At 40.4% G+C, this 24,838-nt stretch overlaps 1 long non-coding RNA gene and 1 other non-coding gene across 10 annotated transcripts in view; both read left to right on the top strand.

Annotated features, from left to right (window-relative positions):
* The window catches only part of LOC131834146 (uncharacterized), a 36,928-nt gene extending 12,679 nt beyond the window's left edge, over positions 1 to 24,249 (top strand). The window contains exons 5-6 of one of the 9 annotated variants that reach the window (XR_009354777.1): positions 22,729 to 22,958; positions 24,155 to 24,249. This is a non-coding gene — a long non-coding RNA (uncharacterized LOC131834146). Of the gene's footprint in view, positions 1 to 1,695; positions 1,775 to 1,878; positions 2,656 to 4,353; positions 5,306 to 5,370; positions 5,873 to 8,538; positions 8,650 to 9,599; positions 10,322 to 22,728; positions 22,959 to 24,154 lie in introns of those variants that run through there. The other 8 variants (XR_009354779.1, XR_009354778.1, XR_009354776.1 and 5 more) reach the window with 8 other exon arrangements.
* On the top strand, positions 23,365 to 23,472 carry LOC131834975 (U6 spliceosomal RNA). Its single transcript, XR_009355060.1, has one exon. It is a non-coding gene; the product is annotated as a U6 spliceosomal RNA (small nuclear RNA).
* Positions 24,250 to 24,838: the final 589 nt, after the last annotated feature.

Below are 24,838 nucleotides of genomic sequence, written 5' to 3'. Positions count from 1 at the left end.
GTAAAATCTCTGCTCTGCTACTTGCTAACTTGAGATGTTGGGAAAGTTGCCCAGCTTCTTGAATGTCATCGCCTCTCTACAAAAGGGGGATAAATTAGTGCTTTTTTGGGTTAATGTGAAAATTGAATGATATAATCCATGTGAATTCTTAATGCAAATCCTGGCATTTGTATGTGCTCAATAAACACAAGCCATCATCATAATTGGTTTTTATAGAACTTGTGATAAGTGAAAATTCAATATATTTCTCAAGGTGTCTAGTACAGTGCTTTGTAAATAGTAGACAATGAAATAACTTTGTTATTAAAAAGGTTATCAACTGGGGCACCTGAGTGGCTCAGTGGGTTAAAGCTTCTGCCTTTGGCTCCGGTCGTGATCCCAGGGTCCTGGGATCGAGCCCCACGTCGGGCTCTGTGCTCTGCAGGGAGCCTGCTTCCACCTCTCTCTGCCTGCCTCTCTGCTTACTTGTGATCTCTGTCAAATAAATAAATAAAATCTTAAAAAAAAAAAAGGTTATCAACTATGAAGACTCTCTACTTTGACCTTCAGAAGCTTAAAATGCATATTTTAACATTTACTAAAATAAGACAAACTTCTAAACATAGAATTATTAATATTGAAACCAGTAGCTAATGTTCTTCCTGCATGTATCTTGCCTCAGAGCATTCCTCTACTGACATTAACAAATACAATGGAATGTCAGGTGGTTAGTAGACTCTGTATGAAATACTAAACCAGCTTACCAGACTTCATAGAATTTCAAAGGATAAAGCAAGGTTAAAGTTTTTGCCTATAACATACCTTTTCTTTAGAAGTAGAGTAGAAGATTCAAAAATTCTCTAACACTATTTCTCTTCAGAAATTAGATGATGGGCCTTTCAGTAATTGGTGGAATGCCAATTCTCCAATAACTTCAAATATGGATCTACAATTAAAATCAGAATTTTGAACCAAGAAACATATGCTCTTGATACGTTTTACTATTTCTCTTTATTTCTATGATTCTTTTGCTCCTCTCTTGGTTCTGTGTATCTATTCTGCTTACTCTTCCTATTTTGCATTGAGACTTAGTGAATACATAATGATAAATTGCTGTAGACTGCTGCTTTTGGATAAATACAGGGATCCAAGGAAACGTGGCGATGATTCGATGATTCGTTCACTCTCCCTACTCCAAGGGAGACTGAAATACAGTGACTCACCTTTTCCATTGTTGGAAATTCAATCTGCCTCTGAAAGGCAATTTTGGTTTTATAAAACCATGGCTTATAGAACTTTAGAAACCATTCCCAAGGGCCACTTGGAAATGAGTCATCAAAGAACTGATATCTGAATCAGAAGGAATGATCATTCATGGGGCTCAGACATACCCGGCCACCAGGCTCACGATTTGGCTTTACAAGAAATGAGGGCAGGAGGAGATGGCTGGGGGTGGGTGGGGGGTCCATGTTACCATAGAGGCAAGGGGGGAGTCTCCTCCTCAGGAGAGGGGGTAGTTGCCTTCCTCAAAAGAGACCTGAGATCGGATGTACAGAATGATTTAGTGTCAAAGGGGATGGTCTGAACGTTTCCACACTTGGATTAAATACCAGAAACCAAGTTATTAGACTGAAAACAGAAGAGGGTCCTATAGAGGTGCCAACCCCAAACTCTCAGGATTGAAATCTAATGAATATTTCTCTTATCCAATTTGAGGAGTTGGGGAAAACAGGTGGGGGAAGAGGAAAGGCTTTGTAGAAGAATCAGACGGCCGATTGCATTTTATTAAACCTAGGTGAGAAATCTACATTCTGGAAAATCATTGTATTCTACAATTTTGTATTTCCTTTACTTCCCCTTGGTTTTATAATGAAAACGCTTTTTATTTTAAACTCACAGGAAGTCCTTGTGACCTCACTTTCCTAAGACTCATTTCTGTTGAAGGAACCAACCAAAGCAGATATTTTGGGGGGAAAATGTGACAATAAAACATACCAATTTCCTCATCAAAGCTGGAGAAGTTGAAAAGGAGTTTGGGGAGAAGAAAGCAAAGCCCGTAAGACACTGGAGAAATGTTAATTAAGAGCACTTCATAAACATAACCTAAAGCAGAATATTCTGTAAAACGTGACGTTCAAAGCCACATCAGAGCTTCAGGCAAAAATGACACTTCTTTTCTGGCTTTATGAGACAGAATCCTCAAGGCCACATACCTTCAAACATCTTTAAAAGTGCAATCATTTCTCACAAAGCAGTCGCTCTGAAGTGTGATTTTAAAGTTGTATTTAGACATAAAACTCAAGTCATTAAACCTGTGTGTTTACTGAACTTTTTATAGATGTGTATTTACTGGGCAACCATTGATATTGTCTTTGGGGAGTACACTCTGTTCTGTGCCTGGGAAAGGTTTGCTGCCTCTGTGTGGTTGTCTTAAATGTCAAGGCTGCTGCTGCTGCAACAGCCCCTCCTACCTCAGCGGGGCTGTGTGCAAACCCTCTAGCATTCATAAAGAAGCAAAGTTCTGGGGGAACAAAGTTCGGATAGTAAAATGTCCTTTTACGCACAAGCCCTGTCAGAACTCTGTCTGCCTCGGTGCTGAGCTTGCTCCCAGCTTCAAACATGGAACCCCAGTTAATCGCACCATTGTTGGGAGCTGCAAAGTCACTGTATAATTACTGAGGTTTTCAAAGGAATTAGCATGTAGTTACTACGAACAACATGTTCTATTTTGTAGAAATGATGCAATTAAATTGTCTTAGGCTAATAAATTAAGTGTAGCATAAGCTCATATAACAGCTGTTTGAAAGGAGGGGCTGGAGGGCGACGCATTTATTGAGATCACTTTGAACCCATTAGCCTCTATACTCAATGCAGACGGGTGTGTCTCGCTGCAGGGAAGCTATCCACAGGCCCACCTTCACTGAATAAGTATTTTAAGAATTCTGAGCATACTTGGTTAAGGGGAGAGAAGGTGAGGTAGAAGGTAGAAGGAGGAAAATGTAGGGAAGATGATGCCGAAGTCTTAGACACGAATTTGGAGTTGAAATGGGATGGCAACTGAGCATATATAAATTACACGGGGAGTCCACTCTTGTGCATGACCCTTGCAGAAATTCAGTTTAAAGGCAATTTATCACCGACACGTCTACTGCAATTGGAAATCCTTGTACAATGCTCAGGAAGTTCTTCATTATTTACCAAACCATTTTAACTCCTCTTTTATGTCTTCTGCCCATTCAGATTTAGTAACAATTGGCTTAGATTCGGTTGAAGTAGAGGAAAAGGTTTTCCCATTTTTTCAGTGGAGGGCTGGAGGGGGTTCTGAAGGAATTTACTGATCACTTTAGGACCTCTTTTGGAGTTCAGCTTCGGTGTGTTTTTGGGAAAAAATCTAATGTCTCCCAGTTTCAGTAAGAATTGCTGGAACTGGAGGGCTCACTTCATTGTCCCCCAGCCCTGAAATGTCCCCAGGCTAGAACTCGCCTCTCCGCTTCCAGCCAGGAGCACTCTGCCTGTGTTAAGGTCAGAAGAAGGACCCTTCTGTGTGACAAAGTTCCTAACTCTGGTTGGGGTATGGGTAAAGGTTAGGCTTAACAACTGGATGGAAGAATTTTCTTTCCCTTTGTCTTTTCTTGACTGGAAATGGTCTGTTTTTTGTGGAGGTAGGTATCATCCACCTTCCTCCAGTTGCCCGCCCACTCTCAGCCTTCTACAGATGACTCGTGAAAACAGATGGGAAAAAGGTACAGCTGTTGTCTAACCGTGAGTGAGACCAAGTATTTTACTTTTGATTAAAACTTCTGCACGTGTTGGAGTATTTTCTTATATAACGGATTGTATGCAAGAAAGTGTCATATCATTTTTTAAAAAGACTTATATATTTGACAGAGAGAGAGAGAGAACATGCGTGAGTGGGTTGAGGAAAAAGATTTATATATTTGACAGAGAGAGAGAGAGAGAGAACATGCGTGAGTGGGTTGAGGAACAGAGGGAGAGGGAGAGAGAATGCTCAAGCAGCCTCCCCGCTGAGCATGGAGCCTGAGGAAGGGCTTGATCCTGTGATCCCAGTTTGGTTCATGACCTGAACCGAAATCAAGTGCCAGATGCTCAAACTACTGAGCCACCAGGGCTTCCCCATGGTTTTCCCCTGAAGTAAAACCCAGTGGTCAGTCCAACAACAAAAGGAACAGATGGCGTTTTCTTGATAATTTTTATATTTTTAAAAATAAAATATAAACTTTGTTTTTGAATTAAAGAGAAGCCTTATTCCTGGATAGTTAGACATACTGATAGCAGAATCTTAAATTGTATAAATATGACAAAGCTCTTATATAAGTCTTTTTTTAAGTTTTTTTTCTTTTTTTTTTTTTTAAGTTTTAAGGAATCTGCATCCAAAGTGGGTCTTGGACTCACAACCCTGAGATCAAGCATCGCATACTCCACTGTCTGAGCCAGCCTGGTGCTCCAAAGCTCTTATGTCTTTTAGCAGAATGTAATTATTGACAGCATTCCATGAAAAATTAATTTTGTAGAGCAAGAATATTCATTGATGTTAAAATATCCTATGAATTGATTTTATAATCCATTTTCCTTTCTAACTTTGTTATTCAGGTATTCCCCCTGCCTTTTAAAAAAGTTTGCCTTACACCACTTCACTTTCATTAGAGATCTCTATTAGTACCTGTTTTTGCTAACTGAAAGAAATCTCAAGAGGGGTTTCACTTTTACAAAGAAGTGTGCAAAGCGAAAATTGCATTTAGCATTTGTTTTCAATGAGGGGTTATAGAGGCAGCCTGAACCCTAACAGTGAGAGTGGCCCCACTAAGCTTCTTTCTCAGAACTATACCCAGCATCTTAGCATTAAGCTGCCATATCTCTGAACTGTGTTTGTGAGCGTCTGTGTTTTATCTCCATTTATTGTGTGCATCCTCTAGCAAGATGGTATCCCAAGGTATCAGAAAAGCCTAAGGGATTATTTTCATGTCTAGAAACATGTGGAAAAAATATCTGTATAAATTAATGGCAATTGCTTCTTCACTTTATGTTATTTCAGCTTTTAAAAGTTTTCATAGGCAAGCTCTACTTTAAAATACTGGGGAAACCTGTATTTTCAAAGTGATTCAAAGACATGCATTTCAGTTTCATAGCATATTAACATTATTTTAATGACTCTTAGCAAAAATTTAAATGTAATTTTACCTACTCTGTTGTCTGTTAACATTTATTTGCCATCTTCTTTCAGTTCAAAACTGAAAGAGAATTCCTCTTCAAGTGACTTCTTAACAAGTCTTTGTCATTAACATAAAAATAAAAATTATTTCATCTGTTCAAAGTTTTGTCAAGATTTAATACTCTGAATTTCTACCAATTTATTTTCTTTCTTTATTGCAGAAGAATTTTTTAAATAAGAAAAAGGAAAGTTCATGCCTTGTCACATATATTCCCATGTTTCTTCAGATATTATTGAGAAAAGAAAGATGCAAGGAACATATTATTTGGAGAAGCTGGAAAGAGATGAATTTCCCTTTACAGTGAAAGCTAAAAGGATGATTGAGTAAGGAGATGCTGGAATTGGCCTCTTGCTCATTAAGCATGGAACAAAGTTTTTTTCCTCAGTCTTTTTTTTTTTAAATTTCTTTTCAGCTTAACAGTATTCATTGTTTTTGCACCACACCCAGTGCTCCATGCAATACGTGCCCTCCCTAATACCCACCACCTGGTTCCCCCAACCTCCAACCCCCGCCCCTTCAGGACCCTCAGGTTGTTTTTCAGAGTCCATAGTCGCTCATGGTTTACCTCCCCTTCCAGTTTCCCTCAACTCCCTTCTCCTCTCCATCTTCCCTGTCCTCCAAGTTATTAGTTATGCTCCACAAATAAGTGAAACCATATGATAATTGACTCTCTCTGCTTGATTTATTTCACTCAGCGTAATCTCTTCCAGTCCCGTCCATGTTGCTACAAAAGTTGGGTATTCATCCTTTCTGATGGAGGCATAATATTCCATAGTGTATGTGGACCATATCTTCCTAATCCATTCGTCCGTTGAAGGGCGGATATTTTTGGTTCTTTCCACAGTTTGGCAACCGTGGCCATAAGCATGGAACAAAGTTTTGAGGAGCCCAGGAATGGAAGTGGACAGACCTCAACTCTGCTTCCTACTTCCTGTAGCATGTTGGGCAATTAGCCAGCGGCCCTGAACCTCCGTTTTCTTACTTGCCACAGGAGGATAGTACTGAACTCATCAAGTAGTTATGAAATTTAAGCTAAATGGTATACTATTTCTAGAGCACCTAGTAGATCTTATAAATTTTGATAAAAGGTGAATATTATCAAAAGCAAGCTTTTAGACCCTTCTGTAAGTGGAAATTATTTTTTTGCTTAGGTTATTTATGATTATCAGTTTATCTTGTTAGAAAAGCAGCCGGAGGTTATTAATATGGATAAGCCTTCCTGATGCATAGTTGGGTTAGCTGATTGGAAAGTTTAAGGATGATAAGAGTATTTAGAGTTGGGGCGCCTGGGTGGCTCAGTGGGTTAAAGACTGCCTTTGGCTCAGGTCATGATCCCAGGGTCCTGGGATCCAGCCCTGCATCGAGCTCTCTGCTCAGCTGGGAGACTGCTTCCTCCTCTCTCTCTCTCTCTCTCTGCCTCTCTGCCTACTTGAGATCTCTGTCTGTCAAATAAATAAATCTTAAAAAAAAAAAACAATAACAAGAAAGAGTATTTAGAGTTTATAAGATTCAGTGCCTTCAAAGTCAGTAGATTAAAAAAAAAAATGTGTCCCTTAAGCCTTTCTATTTCTCCAGCACAAAGAATTGCTGCACATATTCTTGGCAACTGTCTTAGGCAGAAATAGTCAGTTAGCAGAAAACATCATAGAAACACATCACACCCTCTTAGAGCACATGTGTGTAAATTATGTAATTTTTCCTTAAGTAATACTTGCTTCTACTTATCCCTCCTTTGAGATCATGTTTTATTCACTTTTGTGTACTAACAATATCACCTGGTATTTAATAGATTATCAGTATTAATATTCTTGCTAAATAAATGAGTGAGTAATTAGGTAATTTGAGGCAGGTGGTGAGTACGATTCTCTAAGGCTATTACATGTTTGCTGTTACCAGAAACTATTTGCCTCCACACCTTAGTGACTAATTAAAACTACCAGCTTTCCCTTGTCTCCACTGATATCAGTAAGAACTGCTTTTTATTTATTCATTCTCGCATGACTCCTGCTTTCATTGCCTGATAACCTACTAACCTACTGAGGGGGTGTAGTTATTACAAAACATCAATCACCATTTCAGTACAGTGATGGTTTTCACTTCTGTTTTATGGAGTACAGGGTTTTGAGGATGCTCAGAGACCAAATGGGGCCAGAATCAAATGCAGGGAAGGTGAAGGCAAGGGGGTGGAGAAGTCCCAGCTCAAGAGAGCATCAGCTCAAGTCTCCTCTGAGAGAGCAGTTCTGCTTTGATCTGTTTTATATATTGAGGCTGTATGCAAGATTCTGCCTGAGATTAGGATACAACCCCTAAGAAAGTTTGAAGCCAGAATTCGTGATGATACAAAGTATTAAATAGCAGGATTTATCTTTTGAAGTCAATGAAAGAAAACATAGGCTTGTGTTCTTCTAGCACTCAGGCTAAATTTGAGTCATCAAAGCAAAACCCATCAAGAGGTGGTGTTGAGAGATAATTCCGGCATATCTGGATGGCTTCTGAGCAAAGAGCATTGACAACTTGGTTCAAACCTATTTGCAAAGTTGCTCCAGGCAGAAGGCAGATTTGCTTATTCTGCAGAATCGTGAAGCTGGTTTCCCACCCTTCATGCAGACTGTCCCACGTGATAAGGATACTATCTCTCCCTGAGTCAGTAAGCAGATTTGTTTCCCCGATCAGGATAATAAAGATAACATCTCTCTCAGTGCGGGTGGATGGAGCTCCTTTCGTAGACTGGGGTTTTTCTAAGCCCAGGGGTCCTCACTATGACACACGCTCGCTGAGCCTCCCTCTGCTTGGCAGCCGTGGAATTTGGGGTGCAAGAGCAACCAACGTGAGCACGGCACTCACGCTGTCCTCTGTGCCAGGTGTAACACACCGTACAAATCCAGGTAGGGTCCTGGCGGCCTTGCTGCCGAATCCACAAGTTTGGAAAACGGACCTAGCAGTAGCAGTGGCGGCTGCTGTCCCCGATCCGCTAGGCTGCTTAACAGGTAGGTCCTTTGCCTTTTTTTTTTCTTCTTTTTTTTTTAGACTCTTGACCTGGAAGATAAATTCTCACTCAGACCCATGATTTTTTGTTTTTAAGAGAGCCCTTGTCGTGGGATAGACTTCAGCAAGAGTATTCAGAATGACATTTGGGCTAATGTGTGCCCTAGGTACAACCATGTTCAAAACAAAACTATTGTTGTTAATGTTTCTTTCCCTGCTATCCCAAGGAGCCCCCCTACCACCTTCTAGCCACCAAAGTAAATATTTTCAGTAAGAGATCCTGATCAACTCCTAAAAACAATAATCCTCAAGTGTTTTTGTTTGTTTGTTTGTTTGTTTTTAGGAAGGCTCCATGCCTAATGTGGAGCCCAGCATGGGGCTTGAACTCACAATCCTGAGATCAAAACCTGCGCTGAGATCAAGAGTCAGATGCTGATCTCACTGAGCCACCCAGGTGCCCCAAAGCTCTTCTGGTTTTATTACAGATAAGAATCATCTGAAGAACTTGTTACAAAAGCAGATGACTGGGTCCCATCCCCAGGGAACCACCTTCTGTGGGTCTGGGAGAACCACAATGCTTGCTAATAAGACCTCAGATGATTCTGATCTTGCTGAAAAGGGTTACATTTTAAGAAACAGCATTTTAGGGGCACCTGGTTGGCTCAGCCGGGTAAACATCTGCCTTTGGCTCAGGTCATAATCCCAGGGTCCTGCGAAGAAGTCCCATGATGTTGGACTCCCTGCTTCTCCCTCTCCGTCTACCTGCTGCTCCCACTGCTTGTGCTCTCTTTCTCTCTGTCAATAAATAAATAAAATCTTAGGAAGAAACAAGATTTAAAAATACCAATAATACTCTTTTATAAATAAAAAGAAAAAGTGGATGAAACCCACAACTTCCTTCAAATTCCAAAAGTTTGGCAAGGCAGATAGGGAGAAACAGGGCGCTCATAAGCTGGTGCATTATAACTCAGCCCTTCACCCCTACTTCAGTTTGAACATACTGAACCACTTCAGTGTTTCCTTTGTAAAGAGCCCACTGTTTGTTTCCAACAATAATAGCATGTATTACTGATATGGGTCCAGAGGTTTCTCACCTGGGTCCAAGTCATTCTATAATACAATGTCTTAGACAGTAAATCATCTTTTAATATGGGCCTTGGTATAGAATGCAGGTTTAAGGTGCCAATTTGAAGCTAAACTAAGCCTGTCCACTTGCCAGAAAACTGAAAGCACTCCTGTGAGGCTCTCTAGTTCCTTTATTTATATGCTGTCCATCAGCTTTCATATCTGAGCAGTCTTATGGGATTTTCCATGTGGACTGATGCTCATTTATTTCAGGGTAGGTGTATGAGGCATGAATTAATTTTAGAATCTGTTGTGTTGTTAATCTTACTTGGTTTGTAGAAACCCGGTTGGTTGTGTCTTATGGACTGCATTGTTTCCTGCACTCCTTCCAAGTTCATGTTGAAGCCCGAACCCCCAGTACCTCAGAATGTGACTGTATTTGGAGATAAAGTCTTTCAAAAGGTAATTAAGTTAAAATGAGGTCATTAGGATGGGCTCTCATCCAATATGACTGGTGTCCTTATAAGAGGAAATTTGGGCACAGACGTATCAGAAGACCATGTGAAGACAGAGAGAAGACAGGCATCTACAAGCCAAGGAGAGGCCTCAGGAGACATCCACATTGTGTATACCCTTCTTCTAGGCTTCCCAACTGTTGAGAAAATTGTGTTGTTTAAGCCACCAGTATGTGGTGCTTTGTTGCAAAAGCCCTAGCAACTAAATACATTATATTTTCTTTAAGGGGACCTCAGGGTGAGTCCTTCATACATTAGAATAAGTTTGCTTGGGTTCCTTCTACCAGTGGTAGAGGGCATCTTTAGTAGGTCAAACCTTGGCTAATACCCACGTTATGTTAATATTCTTGTTTTACTCTAGTCACTAAGTATTTTTGGATAATACCTAAGAATCCTAGCCTTAAACCACAGAATTATTAGATTGTCTCAGGGGGTAGTTCCCTCAAATAAGGGATCTAGGTAGCAGCGAGATTTGATTATTTATTCAATAAATGTTTTTTTGGCTGCCTACAATGTGCCAAGAATTGTTGTATAAGTACTGGGGACCTAGCAATTTGAATTAAACAAAGTTCAGGCTTTCATTTAACATGTGACATGTGTTTCTGTGTGTGTAATGTGCAGAAAATGTACACTTAAGCATATAATATGTTCAGTGGAAATAAAGCAGGGTAAGGGGGAAGGAAGGCTGGGGTTGTGTTTGGGGGCTAGGAATGGGGATAGTTTCCAAAGGATGGTGGAAGAGCTTCTCTGTAAACCGTATGTAGCGTCTGCATGAAGTGGGGGATGTGTAGATGCAGAGATGTGTCACCCAGATTCCTTTCAAGGAAGGATTTCTGCCCCAGTTACTGGTGAGCTGTCACCAGACAGCCTTCAATGTCAGAATTTCTCGGGTTTGCTTCAGCTTCAAAAAGCCTCTTTCTCAAGGGCACATCCTTCCTGTGAATGGCCCACATCTAATGACTAATCAAGGGGTATAAAAGCCCAAACAAGGTCTACCTGATGGGCAATTTCAGTTTCAGAGTCTCCCCCTGGGGCAGTGGAGGATACTGAGTCCATATAGCTTCCTTCCCCTCCTTTCCACTGTTGAGTCCAAAAATATCCACTCATAAACATCCTATGTGCCCAAGTCTGTTTCAGAGAGGGCTTCCTGGAGAACCCAGTGGGATGCGGAGGCATCCATGTGGTCATCTGAGGAAGACATTTTCTTGCAGAAGCAACAGTAAGTGCAAAGGTCATCACATTATTACCCATATGGTAATGACATGGCTTACAAGGAAGTGACAGAACAAATTTAATTGGCTTTGTAGAGCCATCCCAGGAGGATCTAGATGGGACAGAGATGGCCAAAGAAGGGATTAGGTAGCAATTTCTTTTCAGAGGGTAGTCAAAAACTTCCTGGGGAGGAGGAAGTAAAAAGGAGACACAGAAATAGAGGTGGCTTTGATTTTGAATTAAAATGTTAATCCAGGGGTGCCTGGGTGGCTCACTGGATTAAGCCGCTGCCTTTGGCTCAGGTCATGATCTCAGGGTCCTGGGATCGAGTCCTGCATTGGGCTCTCTGCTCAGTGGGGAGCCTGCTTCCTCCTCTCTCTCTGCCTGCCTCTCAGCCTACTTGTGATTTCTCTCTGTGAAATAAATAAATCTTTAAAAAAAAAAAAGTTAGGGGCACCTGGGTGGCTCAGTGGGTTAAAACCTCTGCCTTCGGCTCAGGTCATGGTCTCAGGGTCCTGGGATCGAATCCCGCATCGGGCTCTCTGCTCGGCAGGGAGCCTGCTTCCTCCCCTCTCTCTGCCTGCCTCTCTGTCTACCTGTGGTCTCTGTCAAATAAATAAATAAAAATCTTAAAAAAAAAAAAAAAGTTAATCCAACAGGATTCTTTGACTTCTAAGGCTCTGAGGCCTGTGGTTTCCACCACCAAGAAATCATTAGGTTTCTCCCCAATCTCAGGGATATACTGGACCATTCTCAAGTCATGTGTCCATTCCAACCTTTTACAAACTTCTTCCTCCTCCTCCTCCTCATTCTCTTCTTCCTCCCCACCGCTTCTCCTCCTCTTTGATTAGAAGCATCTCACATATCTCTATTTTTCTATTTCCCTATTTGAGTTTTCAGAGGGGGAGAAAATAGCTTTATTTAGCTTAGGACACTAACCAATCTTTTAGTGCTTCAAAAATACTGTTGTTATAAAGAGATTGCAGATGCTAACCGTAGAAAACAAGCAGGACTCCCTCAACCTCTTACCCCCAGCACCCAAGACAAAATAAAGCACTACTATGTCTTGAAACTAGCTCAAGGAGAAGATAGTTAAAGAACCAAATTTTTTACCAAGGGAAATAATTCCAAAATTGTCTTCTCTTTATTTACATAGGACATAGAGAAAAGGTTTGTATGAAAATCAGACACAGTTTCAATTTTATATGACTAAACAAAACCACAGACTATGTGTTCTGATTTTCAAAGCATTAATAGTATTCTTTCTGCTGATGTCTGTATTAGGGAGTCCGGCTCTTTAACAAATAAACACTTTAGTTGTTTACTCAAGATTGCATTAGATTTTTGCAATTCCTTTTGAGGGAATACATTTGAATTCTTGACTTTAGAGCCGAATGAACTATGGCCATCCATGTGATCGGAACCAGACACACCTGTGGGTGGTGAGGTGGCACTTCCAGTTTGGGATTATTTTTGGCTCTTTGTTCCTCAGACAATTCCTTCCTGCTTACCTCTCACAAACCCACCAGGATGGTGTAACACAAGCTATTTAGGATTGATGTTGGAAATATAGGATTTCTTCAGACCCGAGCAAGTCCTGGAGTCCATAGGAGTACTAGGGAAAACAATATGTATTTATTACCAGAACATTTTCTTCACAGGAAGAAATCCTGACCTATTAACAATCATTCCCCATTGTCCCTCCCCCAGTCCCTGGCAACCACTCATCTGTTTTCCATCACTGGGTTTGCCTATCGACTACTAGATATTTTAAATCTCTATTAGCTTAATACCTTACTAACCTTTTCAAATCCTCTGCCTTTGCTCTCGTTTTTTTGTTTAACTTAAATGACTGTCTACTAAGCTGAAACTCTTCTAATTTAGGGAAGGTTAGTGAAGAAGCATAGATTTGATCTCACAAATCCTTACAGTGAAAGATATACAAAACGTCATGTTTAAGTTTTTCCCTCTTTTATTTTCTTCATTTCTCTTCAATATAAATGCAATTCAAGTGTTCAGAATGCTTAAAAAAAAAAAAAAAGGAAAAGAAATGTGAGAAGGAAGTAGAGGAGGACTGTGACAGTATCATAGAAGAAAATATACTGAAGAAACAGCCACTCACTGATTCTTAAAAAAAAAAAAAATAATAATAATTTCCCACCACCCGAAGTCTGCAAACAAAAAGGAATGAAAAAAGAGAACCAGATAGTACATGATGAAAAACATTTTTTAAGTTTCCCAGTCTGGAATAAGGGCCCCAAGGCATGTTTGAAAGGAAACCTCCATTTCCACAGTAAGCTCTAATTCCTTTCAATAAGGCATCTGATTTGGGGTGTGGATTTTAAGTGCTTTATTAGCCACGAGGAAAGAAGATACAGTAATTTCATCATTATGGGGGAAAAATAAGAACATCTTTTTACTCTTTTCAGAGTTTTAGAGATCAGAAACATCTTTTTATATGAGAACAAAAGACAAAGAATTTGATTAAAAGTGATATTATAAGCTTTTATTGTATAAAGGTAATTTGAGATTAACTAGGAACAGACTACATAACACGAACTGTACTAGAACAGCATGTAACAAAGACAAGTCTATCGCCTATCTTTCCTGATTCCCAAGCTTAGGAAACTTTATTTTGCATTATTTCTTCAAGGGAGATTAGCTGAAATTCTATACATCAAATCTAACTAAAAAATAACATTCCTGTCACAAACTGGGGTTGAGAAATGTTGCTTCTAAAGGTTTCAATGTTGTAAAAACAGTAAATTGAGTGTTAGAAACAAACAAAACATAGCGTATTTTCCATACCCGCAGGCTTAATTGCAAAGAAGGGTTTCATTTAAAGGACGTAGCTTTAGAGTAAAGGTTATCAACTGCCAAATTCAGATGGGAATGAGTGACATAAGAAAGGTAGAAAAAACAATTATGGAAGATATACAGAAGAATGATGGAAAAGCATGTATGGTGGATTAAAGATGGTGGCAAATTCTTTGCTACTCCTTTTGTAGAATGATGGGATACATTGAATCCTAGCTAGTCTTAATGGTTTCCTTGAACAATAGAGTTCAGTGCCAATGAAACTGTGTGACTTTCAAGGGTAAGTCAGAAGTCTTTTTTTTTTTTTTTAAGATTTTATTTTTATTTATTTATTTGACAGAGATCACAAGTAGTTGGAGAGGCAGGCAGAGAGAGAGAGGTAGGGGCGGGGGAAGCAGGCTACCCACCAAGCAGAGAGCCTGACGCAGGGCTCAATCCCAGGACCCTGGGATCATGACTGGAGCCGAAGGCAGAGACTTTAATCCACCAAGCCACCCAGGCGCCCCTCAGTCAGAAGTCTTACAGCTTCTTCCATGGTCTCTTGGAATGCTTGCTCTCTGCGTTCTTCAGACTCTTCCTCTTCAGATACTGCCTCTTCAAAACTAGGGCTAGGCAGTGAGAAGTCTCCCCACTGAGAGACAGGATGTAGGTGCTTGAATTAACAGCTCCAGCTGAGTTCTCTGCTGATAGCCACAAGGGACTGCTGGCTGTCTTGGGCATCCCATTCAGGGTAGGTTTCAAATTATTGCAGTCCAGCCAGTATCTAGACTGTAACCGTCTAAGGGTCTCTAAGGAGAACTACTCAACTGAGCCCTTCTGGAATTCCTGACACCTAACACAGTAAACAAATAAGTGGTTGTTTTGAGCTGCTAAATTTGGGAGGTAATTTATTATGCCACAAGAGTTCACCAGAACTGTCCTGGTTTTGTTAGACTGCTCTAGCAACTTCTGTCACACCAGGCTTTATTTACATCAGGAGGTTCTTGGATTTCCAAGAATAGTAGAGCTCAGTTTGAAAACTTGCAACAAACAAGTCATATGATTACAAGATAGTACTCTAACACCAAAGTGAATTTTAACGATTTTATTGCTAGATGAAATATCTCCTTAAGCTTTTATGTCTTAGGTCTTCATTATACCTAACAGTGGGAAAAAAAAAAAAAAAAAGGCACCACAAGAACCCCCCTCCCCTACATAATAATGCCCTCTATCTTCATTCTGTTCTTTATCTGAATGATGTTAGAGGGAAAGAGTAAGTGCTCTATGGACTTGAACTTTGCTCCAGACCACCTGTCCTCTCTCTCTACTGGGAAGAGCTGCCTTTGATTACAGCTCTCCCTGGGCCTGCCAGGGTTTGGGCAGCCCTTGCTCCTAGCTGATTCCAGGGCAGACTGTCCTGAGCATGACCTGCTGGCATCACAACACTGTGTGTGACTACAGGCTGATCTACTCACAATGTTTTCTGACTTTCTTCCAGGCCGCCTACGCTGTCACTGACCCTTCCTCCTCCTCCGCATTGCCTCATCAGTGCTTACAGGATTTATTTAACTATCATTAGTCCAAATGTTAGAAATACCTTCCTGCCACATCAACCAGCCTTTGTCTGTACTCTGTATCAAGTCTGAAATCCTCTATATCAAGCTTGGAGCATATTCCAATCTTTATTTCCATTTAGCTCCACACTGGTTCTAGGACAGGAGATAAAATTCACCACTAATCTATTTGAAATACCCAGTTGTATAAAAGCCTCAGATTTTGTTTCACTTTGAAGTTACTGGGTTTTCGGAGGCATCTTAAAGTATACCCATATCATTTCTCTCTTATTTGCGATCATTATTAACCAGAAAAATACCATATTGTTATGATATCCTTGGACGGGAGGTATGCTGGGTTCATGGGAGTTAATCGGAATCAGCTGAGTAGATTTATTTTTTTAGAGCAGAAGTTTACAAACTCAAAAGTTAGTGGGATAGGAAGGCGGATAAATTTGGGAGGTTAAGGTGTAGGATGTTGTGTGATGAGGTACTTGTGTGAAGGCAGCCAGCTTGGTAACTGCCTTTCCTAGCAGCATTATCACATTCCCAAGCACGGACACCTCAGTTCCTTTTATTGTTATTTATTTTTATTACATCACACTTGTTTTTTCCTTGTAGTTCTTATAGTGAGTTGAATGCCTTCACCTTAAGTTAGGCTTTATATTAAACTTGTAAGAAATTTTTTGCTTCCACCAAAGAATATACTCTTCTCTCACTTTGGGGGGGGGGGGAATCTATGAGGAAGTCTATATTTCATTTTTCCACTTTTGATGTAGGCATGAATGCAAAGATATATTTCTGTGTTCCAAGAAAATCAGCAGTGCAAGGATAAATGATAAATGGCAGTTCACACTTGGTTTGTGTGTTAGAGAGAAAACAGAAAGTGGTGATTAGTGGATTGAATCGGAGAAACGAAGCAGCATCTAAAGGACACATTACCACTCTGCTCCAGATGTGTCATGTGGGAATGTCAGAAGATGGGCCAAGCTTTGCCAGATCTTCTGATTTTTCATGAAGAGTTGGAAATTTGAATAAAAATCTTCTGATTTCCAAGTATGGGCTACCAAGTCAATTTATAAACAAATGTGTGGGTCAAAGAAAGCACAGTGCCGGCAATATCTGGCTCGAGGATCTTGGTTTAGAGCATGTACTTATATCTGAATCTGGAAGGTTATGAGTGTAAGGTTTTTCCGGCGAGATAAACACAACACCAGGCAAAGTGGGTGTAAGGCAAGGTTTATTAAAGGTTCTCTCCGGTGAAGTTTCAGGGCCCAGGTGAAGGGGAGCCGAGAAAGTTGCGCCGGGAGGAGGTGGGCACCCTCGGGCGAGGTTCCGTGACTCTGGAAAGCAGAGTGGGGGAAATTGCGCCCAAGGCAGGGAGGAGGGGGCTTTTAAGGGGTCTTGGGGAAAGCTCAGGGGTCTTTTGGCAAGTTTCCCTTATTTGGATATCCCTCCTGCTCATCAGGATCCCATTGGTCCACAGGAGCCCGGGGCGGGGGTCTCAGATTCCTGCTTGGGCCTTTGTTCTCCTGTCCGGGCTCAGGTCTTGTGGCGGGAACTTTCGCCATCTTGGTCCTTTGTCCTCCTGTCCGAGCTCAGGTCTTGTGGCGGGAACTTTCGCCATCTTTGGTAGCCCTTCCTGCCAGCCCAACAATGAGATAGAATTTTAGTTCATGGATTTTCTGCATAATTATGATACATATTGTTATTTTCAGCTAACACTGAGCAGTTATAACCAAGGACAATTTTCTAGAGACAGAATGAGACTCAAATAGGGAAGACATCCCAAGGGCTCATGTGAAACAAATCCATGTGGCATATGCAAAGGAATAAACGAAAGGAGAAGGACCTGGGCCCCAGGCTCGGAGACCACAGAGACTGCTCTCATTCACATTGGCCAAAGGTCTTTTCACCTGTTCCATAAGGAACTAAAAATTGATATAAAATCTGCTGTGATCGATTTCCCCCAGACAATGATGTGTGTAGCATGTGTGTGGAAGGGGCAGGGGAGAAGAGCTTGTGCCGCTGAGATGCTGGTCAGGGGCGGAACTTAAGCATGAGCTGGAGCTGGGAGTGTATCAGCTAGAGACCCTCTAATGGAAGGTCTAATGTGGCCTTCTTTGAACTGGGTCCAGGACAGTGTGTCTTATTTCGTTTTCTGGAGCACAGCCATTTGGTAGACTTGGCCAAAGTGGAAGATCCTCTCTTTGACCACAACCTGAGTGGTGGAAATGCCAGCGCTTTGACAGGACAGCCTGGAATTGAACATGATTTTCAAGGACAGCTGCCTTTTTGCCTTTGCTGCTTGGTAGACTAAGAGGCTTCTCTCAAAATTGTGGGCTGTAGTCTTGCTTGAGTATCTATAAGTATTCTGTACATTGATCCTTGAAACTGTCTGGGGACCTGACAGAGGTAAGAGACTCTGTTGATACATGAAAGTGCTAGTTTTGAGTGCTTCTGTTAAGCACCCGATGTTGAAGTAGTTCAGGTATCACTGAAATCCAGGTCATTTTGTCCTGAGGGACTTTGGAAACTTGATTCATTTCTCTACTCACTCCCCATCTCCCATTTCTATTTTTGAATAAATTCTCAGCCAAGAAGGGGCCAAACTTGATTGAGTCAAGTGTGGATCAATGGGCTGGAGTTTGGGATGGGTTTCTTTGGACAGGAAACTAGAATATGGCTTCTTATTGGACTCAAGAATAGATAAGTCCCCAAACCATAAAAGAACATGAAGAAGAGGTAAATTAGGAAGATTGCTAAATCTGTGGCTACAGTGACAGGAAGTTAGAATTTGAGGATTACAAATGGAGAAACAGAAGTAATCCTGGATCCAGTTAGGGGTGATTAGGTGGAAGAATAAGAGTGATTCTGATCAATTGCTTAGAAGAGAGTGACAAAATCTGTCAGTGGGCACCACAGGAAAAATCTGCCGCAAAGCCTTTCTGGGACACTTTCTTGGAAAGTCGGTTGTGTTTACTGATCATTTACATGACTTTACTTCCTACATTACAGAGTCAAACGCAAGTTTTGCATGAATTTTTAAGATAAATCCTAAGACTTCAAAGACAATTTACTCTTGTGCGGGCTGCTTTGAGGTGTGCTCAAGCCATCAGATATGCACATCTTTCTCCTTCGCTATTATAAAGGACACTTGGGCAAGAAAATCTGAGAAGCAATGGGGAAGAACATCAAAGAGTGGTCTGGGCTTGTTCCAGTGGGCAGGAAGTGCATGGTCCCATGGGTGACTTTAAAGGACAAAGAAGGAAACTTTTGGTATAGCCTGTATAATCATTGCATCATTGCATCAGTCCGTGCCTACTTCAACTATTGAGTGCCATCTTCAGAAGTGGTATTTTTTATTCATTGAAAAAAAGTGTTCCTTGGTTAAGTAGATTGGATCCTTGAAACAAATTTAAAGGCTTTAAAAAATTTTAACTAAAGTACTTTTCAGAACAATAAGTATGCAAATGAAAATTATTAACAGACAAACTCCTTTTCATTTTTAAGGTTTACTGCTTATCAGAGCAAGGAAACAAATGGAAATAAAAATGCCCTGGTAGAGCACGGGGAAGTCACAAGTTTCTAGCATCTTTACACATTTTTTTTTTCTGGTTAAAATAAAAATATGTATTTATACATATCCTAAAGAATAAAGCAGTCGTGTTTTCAGCAGGTAATTTTCTTAATACATCTTGTGACTCCCCATAATATCTTAAATGGTAGTGGTCCTGCTCCACAGGCTTTTTCTGGGTCTTTGATTTTTCACTTTTATTTCTCACAGTGATGCTTGCAGCATTACCTCCCAGCATCTGGCTTGGCTTTTAGGGAGGATTATGTAGAATTTTTTCCTTCCTGATTATCCCTCTTCTCAGTATTAAAGCCTAAAGATGCAATCAAAGCAGAATAGCGGCAGCCTTTATTTCTTGGAGAGGACATTTGCACTTCTGAAGACAGCACACTGGTGCATACCAAGTTCCCGGCTCTTCGGCTCTTCTGCTCAGCTCAGGAACATTCCTTCTGGACATTTTCTCTCATGCAGATTCAACAAAATCATTAAAAATTAATATTAGGGCCAACCAAACATTCTGTAATAACACTGATGTAAAGAAGATAAATATAACATTCATAGGATACAGTCCTACTTGAGGATTTTTAAAAAATTTTGTCAATAGTGTCACTGATCTTTTTGGACTGAACTCTAGTCCCCCGCCTCCACCACCCTCAAATTCATGCGTTGAATTCCTAACCTCTGATGTGACTGTATTTGAAGGTGGCATCTTAAAAAAGGTAAAGGGTTCATGAGATCATAAGGGTAGGGCCCTAATCCAATGGGAGTGCTGTCCTTATAAGAAGGGGGAGAGGCAGTAGGGTTGCTCAGGCACAGAGAAGGCATTTGAGGACATGGAGAGAGGGTGGCCGCACTCTGCAAGCCGAAGCAGAAGGACTCAGGAGAAATCAAACCTGCTGACACCTTGATCTTGGACTTCAAGCCTCCAGAACTGTGAGAAAACTTATTCCTCTTGTTGAAGGCACTCAAGTTGTGGTATTTTATTAAGGCAACTCTGGCCAACTCACACATGAATTGTGTTCCCATTTTTGCTATGAGTTCTAAAAAACTCAGAGCCAAATGTGAAGTTTATGGAAACCATACTGTTATTTCTCATGGTTCACATGTTTTGAGTCTTTCTTTTTTGTGACACAGACTTTTTCTATTTAAAATTTATTAGCTTATTATTTGTTTTCATTGTTTCCCGCCTCAAAGTCTTTGTAGGAAAGAACCAGGGTACAAAGAAATAAATAACAATTTTAAATGAATTCTTTGTGTTTATAGGTTTTCATCCTGTTTCACAGGCTTACCTTCTCAGTGTGTTGTGCTGGTCCCTATTCATTTTCTAGACCCTTTAATGTGGGAGTGCTGCAGGGCTCAGACTTGACTTTGTCCTGAACAAACTGGCTCCCTGCTGGATCTCGGTCAGTCTCATTCCTTGAAACATCAGCATTATATACATTTAGCTTAAACTTTTCCCCCGAAACCCCTCACACAAATATTCAACTGTCTATTCAATTTCTTCACCTGGACATCTACCCGGCATCTCATATTTAATTTGTCCAAAGCCAAGCCAAACTCCAATTTTTTCCCACCCCTTCTGGTGGTGTTGATAAACCATCTTGGCCTTCTCCACCTCAGTAAGCACCAACTCCATACTTTCAGTTGCCTAGGCCTAAAGCCTTGGAGTCACCCTTGACTTTCCTTTCTTTCATCTCCAGTTTCCCATCTTACAGCAAGTCCTGTTGGCCTTTCCAACAAAACCTCATCTAAACGTTGACCATTTTTAATGCCTCCTTTGCTACCAAAGTAAAAGCCACCACACCTTGCCTTCTGACAATCTTTCTGCTTCTGTGCTTCCCTCTGGTTTTCTCCACAGCAGCTAGAGCATCCTATTAAAATGTAAGTCAGATCAGGGTACTTCACTGCTCAAAAACTTCCCCCTGGAAGTTTTCATCTCTTCCGGATGAAAAGGCAGTCCTTAAAAGGATCTACAAGGTGACCAAAGGGCTAGTTTTACTTACCCCTCGGACATCAAGTGTTTTCCCCGGTTATAGCCCTGCTGGCCTGCACTTGTTGCTGCTTCTGCCTGACACTCTTCTGCAGGCTATCTGCAAGTCTCACCCTCATCTTCAAGTCTCTTTATCGCTTTATTAATCAAATATCACTTTATTCAAGAAGCTTATGCTGTAGTGTGCTGGTATATGTCTAACAGCCAGCTCTCTGAGGAAAAATGTATGTTTGTATTCACATCAGAATGTGACTTTTAAAGTTTCATCTGCATTGTTGACATTTTATTCATCACTTTCTGAAGTTTAGGGGGACCATCGACAAATAATAAACCAAGCCCTGATTTGGTACATTCATCAAATTTCGTGGTGTAAATATTCCTACCATGGCCAGTTTCAGGCTCCCACAGTTCTGTTATTTAAGGCGGCGTGGGGAACAGACAAGCCATAGTAGCACTCCCTTACATAGCATTTCCACTGTACAGATGCGATAGACTTGAATAACCTCAAAAATGTAGAAAAGAGTCAATTGTAGCAAAATAGTTAGGAAGTGATTCATTTTAAACACTTATTACCTTTGTTTTTATAAAGCTTATTTAATTTTAAGTTGATAGAATTTAATTTTTAGTGATGACTGGTTTTCAATGGGCTTACAGAATTCCTGGCAATCTGTTTGTTTTTGTGAGCCGGCAAGAGTAGGGTCTGGTATAGCATTGGCCATTTTGCTTATTGTCCTGTATCAGATGGCTATCCCTTCTAGTCACTCTTCATCCCCCCCTTATCCTGCTGTATTTTTCTCCACTAGCATTGAAGACACACACACACACACACACTTTTTTTTTCTTGCAATTGGAATTTAGGCGAAGTAAAACTAGGTAATTTGCTTTTTTTTTTTTTTTTGTTACGCTTTTCTTATTTATTTGACAGACAGAGATCACAAGTAGGCAAAGAGACAGTCAGAGAGAGAGGGAGGAAGCAGGCTCCCCTCTGATCAGGGAGCCCAAGGTGGGGCCTGATCCCAGGACCCTAAGATCACCACCTGAGCTGAAGGCAGAGGCTTTAACCCACTGAGCCACCCAGGTGCCCCGATAATTTGCTTATTTTTTCATCTCGGTATCCCTAGTGCTTAGAATATGTCTTGTATGTGCTTTAGGTGCCTATTTATTGAAAGAATGGATGCGTATATTATATTTTGTTCAAAATAGGTATTAGCTTGGTATGGAAAAAGCAAACAACTAGTGATCAAAATAGTAGTCCAAGAAGCCGTGGTTTAATACTACTAGTATTTTAATGTTTATCTCTAAGAGATAAATACTAAACCACATTCTGGTTGGAAATTTGGTATTATCCATTTTTGGCCTGGTATTTGTGGGTGTTATTTAATTTTTCTGAAATGAGTTTTTCCTATCTTCAAAATGGATACTCAGATTTTTTTGATTATTAATGAAAACAGTATATTCAAAACAATTTGTTAAACTACAAAACATTATATAAAGGTTGGGTTTTCAACTCATATGTCATTACCCACATTGTACTATTGACATAGTTAAAGGCTTTACATCAAAGCCCAGGTTGGCTGAGTACAGACAAGCATAACCTGTTTTTTCCCAGCAACGTGCTTTCCCAAATAACATTATGCCTCATAAATATGCCAGAGTTCTTATAGCGTGTCAGCAGTTACATGAAATGTATAAGTCCTTGCAAGACTGTAAAGCCTTAAGAGAAAACAATAAAGTATTACTTTTATATTGTAGGAAAGAGGAGCTGTTGAGTGTTATAAATTTTTAATTTTTTTTTTTTTTTTTTTTTTTTTTTTTAAATTTGAGACAGAGAGAGAGAGAAGGAGCACCAGCAAGGAGGAAGGTCATAGAGAGAGGGAGAAACAGACTCTGCTGAGCAGGGAGCCTGATGTGGGACTCCATTCCAGGAACCTGGGATCAGGACCAAAGGCAGACGCTTCACCGACTGAGCCACCCAGGCGCCATGAGCATCATAAATATTTACAACTATTACGACTACTACAACTTGCTTCCCAAATAGGAGTCTGAGTATTTCTAGATGTATGTAACACTGTCTAAGGGTGGGGCAGGGAATAAGGTGAGAGGACAAGATCCCCGTGACGTGTTTTCGTGGATCATCGGTTGTACTCCATCATAAATAATACAAAGCATTCTTTTGGAGAATAGTAACAATCATATCAGTGTACACTTACATAGTTTTTAATATGTATCAGGCACTGTTCTAAATGCTTAACTTGTATCAAGTCATTTAATCCTCACAACTCTGTGAGGTAGGTGCAATTATTATCTGCATCTGGAAGATGGGCAAACAGAGGGACATAGAGGTTAAGAAATTTGCCAGTATCACACAGCTCATCGTGGGGAAGCCATGATTTTGACCTAGGTGTCTGGTTTAAGAGTCTGTGCTTCTGTTACTGTGCTATCTGTCCCGTGAGAAGAAAAAGGACTGCTTGCGTTGGCAGCACATACACAAAAAACTGGAGTGATACAATGAAGACTAATATGGCTTCTGCATAAAGATGACTCTCAGATCCATGGAACATTTCATATTTTTCTGGATTGATGCCAGGTTTAGGGTATTTGTGGTAGTAACATCCTGTGGTTTAAAAGAACAATTATTGGACTTAAGTCAGAAGATTTGGGTGACAGGTCCTATGCTGTGGTTTACTAAATTAATAACTTTGGGTAAACAAACAAACAAAACAAAACAAAAAAGAAAAGAAAAGAAAAAGGAACCAATATAGCAATGTCTTCCAAACATCTAGGTTTTCAACTACTCCCTTTATAATTCTTATTTATAAAAAAATATCCATGAAATCAACAGATTGGTCAGAGGTTCATGTTTTGTTCTAAGACACACTTGAAAATAAATTCGTATTTACTAAAATAAAAAGAAACGCAGGTGACTCTTGAATGAGGCGAGGGTTAGGGGCACCAGCCTCCATGCAGCTGAAAATCTGTATATCACTTTGGACTTCTGCAAAACTTTACTAATATGCTGCTGTGAGCCAGAAGCCTTATGATAGCATAACCAGTAAGTTAACACATATTTTGTATGGTCTATGTATGATATACTGTATTCTTACAATAAAATAAGCTAGAGAAAATAAAATGTTATTGAGAAAGTCACAAGTTATATTTTCAGTACTATAAAATAGTTGCGTATAAGTGGGCCCACACAGTTCAAACCGGTGTGTTCAAGGGTAAACCATATATTTATCTGTATTCCATTCCAGATGATCTCATCTATCATGATTGTGGACACATTGGATTATGGAGTAGATTGCAGCAAAACTGAAACAAACAGATAATCAAGATGTCAAAATTTGAACTCATGGCAAGTATGTTGTGTAGAGTTAAACCTTCTGGACACACTGTCCTGATGTCAGAGACACGTAGGTGAGAAGTGTGAAATCAACTGCTTAGGGACTGAGGCTTAGAAAACAAAACAAAATCTGGGGATACATATCTGTAAACAGTGGGGATTAGTCATGGGGTTTCTCAGGAGTCCTTATTATTTCCTGACATGCGGGATACACCCTGTATAACAATCCTTGTTCTCAAGTATCTCAAAGCCTACTGGGCAAGACAGATCTGTTGATATTTTAAAGCAATGTGACATGGAATTTGAGAGAAATCTGCAAATGACAGTAAGTTTACATGGTAAGGAGTGTTCGTGTTCTGTCTTGGAGAATTGGAAGGAGTTTATTTATGACTTCTAGAAAAAAATCTGGTTGAGAGAAAAAGACTTTGAAGCTTGCAGAAGAGAAGGAAGGGAGAAGCCTACCAGTGCCAGGCTCTTTTCAATCCTGGGAAATAATTATTAGCCAATTGCATGGAGGAGAAAAACGGACGCTGCGGAATCTATGCCGTATGTGCAGAATATGTGGGCATGCTTACTCCCTCTATCTCCACAGCTC

Source organism: Mustela lutreola, chromosome 6 (genome assembly GCF_030435805.1).
Source record: "Mustela lutreola isolate mMusLut2 chromosome 6, mMusLut2.pri, whole genome shotgun sequence".
Taxonomy (NCBI): Eukaryota; Metazoa; Chordata; class Mammalia; order Carnivora; family Mustelidae; genus Mustela; species Mustela lutreola.
This window is presented reverse-complemented; position numbering and strand designations above follow the sequence as displayed.